This window comes from Octopus sinensis, unplaced genomic scaffold (assembly GCF_006345805.1).
Source record: "Octopus sinensis unplaced genomic scaffold, ASM634580v1 Contig14057, whole genome shotgun sequence".
Lineage (NCBI taxonomy): Eukaryota > Metazoa > Mollusca > Cephalopoda > Octopoda > Octopodidae > Octopus > Octopus sinensis.
This window is the reverse complement of record NW_021833090.1, coordinates 3,780-7,965: the sequence shown is the minus strand read 5'-3', so window position 1 is coordinate 7,965 and position 4,186 is coordinate 3,780. Positions and strand designations below refer to the sequence as shown.

Sequence of the window (4,186 nt, the reverse complement as noted above, 5' to 3'; positions counted from 1 at the left end):
AATCTTCATTATTTTAAAAATTAATTGAAACAAAGGTAGTGAGTTTCAACAGAGATATGGTAATAAAAAGGTTAATAGCTAAATCACTTACCACCACCAATACCGCTTTAGCGTGTCAGCAGGAAGAACAACTATCTATTATATAAAATCCGTTCTGTCTGTCTGTGTGTGTCTTCTAGGATCTCGGGCATCCTCCATCCGATTGCGCTCAAATTTGATATGTAAATACCGACGGTATCAGGGCGTGTATAAGTCTTGAAAAAATTACAAAAATCGATTCCAGGTGAGAATGCGATCGATAAAGCCGTGGGAACGTGCATTTGTACGCGAAAGTACATCAGCTGTTGCGATCTATACTACGCGTACGCGAGAAAAATGCACGGTGTCTCAAATTTAGGTTAAATCAGTGTTTCTGAAAGGGGAGGCCTATGGAACGGTCGGACAAGTTATTTTGAGAAAATTTGGTTTACATGTTTGACAACTCAGCACCGTCCATTGGACGGGGGGGGGGCGTTTTGCTCGTCGTAATATATGCACAGGGCTTTTTACTAAAAATCCAATTCAAATCAATGGTGTTGGTGTGACCATTGAAATTGATACGAACACACTTGAACTATTATTTAAAACTTTATATCCGCTTAATCTGAGAAGCACCAGCTTCTGACAAGATCAATCGTTTCACTTTAGGGGGCCCTAGAAACAAAAGAAGCGCCGTTCCTTCTTTTCTCATTCTCTGGGTTGTTCTTGCAATTCAAGAAGTCTAGTCTTGTCACAATGTCTCGCTAATTCAGCCCGACAGTTGCGTAAGTCACACGTGCCTGTAGAATACGCAACCATTTACACGTTAATTTTACGAGAAGGAATTCAGTTGACCGAACAACTGGAGGCTAATTATCGAAACTGGCAGAGAAACTTATCTGAAAAGAAGATAGGATGATCACGGTTGGAATGTCTTTAATCATAGAATTGCTCCATCAGAGGTGACATAGATCTAAGAAGCAACAATAACTATGAAATCTAAGAATTTAAGAAGGCAATGAGCTTTCAGAAACAATAAGGCTTCTGCTAGGGTTAATGAATTAAAAGTCAGTGATATATTAGGATTTATTCAACAACTAAGCTTTCTCGTCAAAAAATTGGCCATGTGCCCCAAGAAAATCAATATAAAAACTCAGAGCAGAGTGAGACAGTAGCCACGTTTGGATTAGGGATTCTAACGTTTTATATTTTCATTTATTTATTGAAAAGAACTTCGACATACCATTTTAATTCATTTCAAAAATAAACTGTACCAATCTCAAGAAATTTAATGGTAAATCTCAGTGCATCTCGTCAAAACACCCGTAGCAATTTCACATCGTATGCGATCTTGATGCCCTTCTGAAAGGCATGGAAATGACACAGCCTCCACCTGTTCTATAAATCTACAAGTCTCGTGCCCATGAAAAAAATAAAAATCAATATTATAACTCGAGAGAGAGTATTAATATTTATCTGTAAACACTATATCCAATTATAGAAGATGACTTAGAATAAACATCAGCCTCAGATGATTACAACATGCAGCAACAACCTTACCTACGTTTAAGTAAAAAGAGCACAAAAACAAAAACAAAACCAGAACAAGAAAAAAGGAAGGTGAAGGTTTTCTATTTTCACTTGAGAGGATGATATTTTGTAGTAGACAACTTACTTAATGGAACGGAATATTTTGGTTACCATAAACGAAGGTATTTATATTATCAGCTCTAATTATTTCAATAACTGATGATGTTTATGATTCTGGGCACAATTTAAAACTTCAAAAATCATTTAATTGTCTATGTTCACGGTTATTACTTTTTTTTTTTAATTTCTAGTGTATAAATGCGATATATTTCTCAGAGTAGTTAAATTTAACCAGTGATTCGGTGCTATAGGAATGTAAAATAAATACTTGTTGTAAAACGGGGTGGAAAAATCACAGGCAGGACACAGTGACATCGGCAACAGTTATAATAATATTTTTGGCTTTTTAATATTAAAATAACTATAACCACAATAATAAAGTTTTAAAGGTAACGAAACATAATAAGCACCTCTGAGCGAGTAATGCTTCTTATTATAAACTTTTTTTCTTTGTTTTATTCATTTAATGTCCTTCATTTTCATTTGAATTTTGAACTAATGAACTCGATTTACCTTGTAAAGATAAATTGCATACGCAATCCAACTGAATTAGGAGCCGATAAGTGTATGTTTAGAAGTACTATAATAATGTCTGTAACATTTATTAGCAGTTGTATAATTCATATTCTTTGTGGGTCGACCATTTTGTTTCATCTTGGGTGAACGTGAGTTTCGTATGAATCAAAACCAGGGCATTTAGATGTAATTAGTTTCAAATATGTAATAAAAAAAAAATGATTCGGCTCTTCAGTGTCTTCCGATGTCTCTGAAAAGACCTGTCTGCTTGTATAAGGTAATACTACTTCATGTTTTAAAAAAAAAAATCACACAATATTTATTTATTTTTGAATGATGTTTTGTTTTATTTTTTACATTAATATTTCTTCTACTCCTTCGGACGTTTGTTTTGAAATAGTTATTTTCATAAAATAGTTTATGTTTTGATTTGTTGCTTTTTTCTTTTTTTTTCTATAAAATCTTGTATTCAAACAAAACAAAAACAACCACGATTTTCAGTTGTTATAACAAATGCTCGTTATAGTAATTTGATATTTAATTATTTGGGTTTTATTAAAATATAGTCTTTGACTTCATTGTAGAAGTTACTCGACTTTTAAGGGTAAAAATCGTGTATTTTTATTAGAAACAGACATGGATCCACAACTAAAATATAAATGCGGTCTCGATGAAATACAATGTTAAATGGATGACAATTTTATATAATGTTAATAATCGTGACACCCCTCCCTTGTGATCAAATTATCATATATGTAAAATAATTATTTATTTAAAGACACGAAAACTGTCGTCGTAAAACAACTAGTGATTTCGTCAAGATATTGTTGAAATTTGATCTTAGCCCTATGTTAAGAATTAAAAAGTTCTCAGTATGAAATTCCTCTCTATTCTCGAATTACCCGACACATTTCTGAATGTTTAGAATAGTGTTGTAAACAAACTTTATAATTAGATTACACTGACTTGCTAACATTTCGCACTCCACTTTTACAGCAACCCCTCTCTTCTCTCTTATAACCCCAAACCCTTCTGTTAAGGGCAAAACCCTTCTGCCCTAAACACAGTAATAAAGTGGGGAAGTACATCGTAAAGACAACTGTGGGACGATTTAGACACCTGTCTTAATTTGCGTTGACGCTATCCATATCTTTCGTAAGATTTAAGAAAAAAAAATCATCGACTTTTTGGGATGCTTCATGTTACTGCCCTACTCTTTCAAAATAATTACCACCCCTGTATAAACTCTAACATTTATTTGTTTATTAACCTGAACGACTCCTCTTGATGATGATGATGATGATAATAATAATAATTTATTCTTTTTATTGGCCACAAGGGCTGACACACATGATTTGAAAACATAAAGGGACAGAACAAGACGAAAGGTTACAATGAAAATATTTAACCAGGAAAAATTCCCAAAAGGGGGAGGCGTTACGAAAAGTTCCTGGTGGAAAAAACCCATAAAAGCCAACGGGAGCCTGGTCAAAAAGGGGGGTAGAGGGCCCCTTTTCTCCTTTTATATTACCTTTTTGAATCACAGGCGAAACCTGAGAACTGGTCCATTTATACTGGCCATTCTCGCACAATTCACCCACCTTTCATAAAACTTGCTATCGGACAGCACTCTCCTCTCTAACCTCATCTTCCTTTTCAAGTGAAACTTGAAAAAGTTGATGAGGCCTTGACCAAAGAGGAAAGTGTCTGACTTTAGCCCTTTCAAACGGGTCCACCATACCACCTCTTTCGCCACAGCCACTAGGCACAAGAAAACGGCCTCGCCCTCCTTGTTAAGGGAGGTCGACGGGGCAATCTTCACTATGGATTCGGCTGATAGTCGGATCCGTCCTACACGTGACAGTAGCTGTTCGACATAAACCCATAGTTCAGCAATACTTGGGCACTGGACGAGTGCGTGCAGAACGGTTTCGTCGTCCTAGCAACACCTCGGGCAGGCCCAGCACTTCTGTGCCGGTAGAGTTTATCCCGAACAGGCAGA

The 4,186-nt window shown here is 35.6% G+C and overlaps 1 long non-coding RNA gene across 1 annotated transcript; it reads right to left on the bottom strand.

The window, feature by feature from the left end:
- Positions 1-528: 528 nt before the first annotated feature.
- On the bottom strand, positions 529-2,471 carry LOC118761487. Its single transcript, XR_004997418.1, has 2 exons — positions 2,182-2,471; positions 529-917 (listed from the first exon to the last, which is right to left on the bottom strand). It is a non-coding gene; the product is annotated as an uncharacterized LOC118761487 (long non-coding RNA).
- Positions 2,472-4,186: the final 1,715 nt, after the last annotated feature.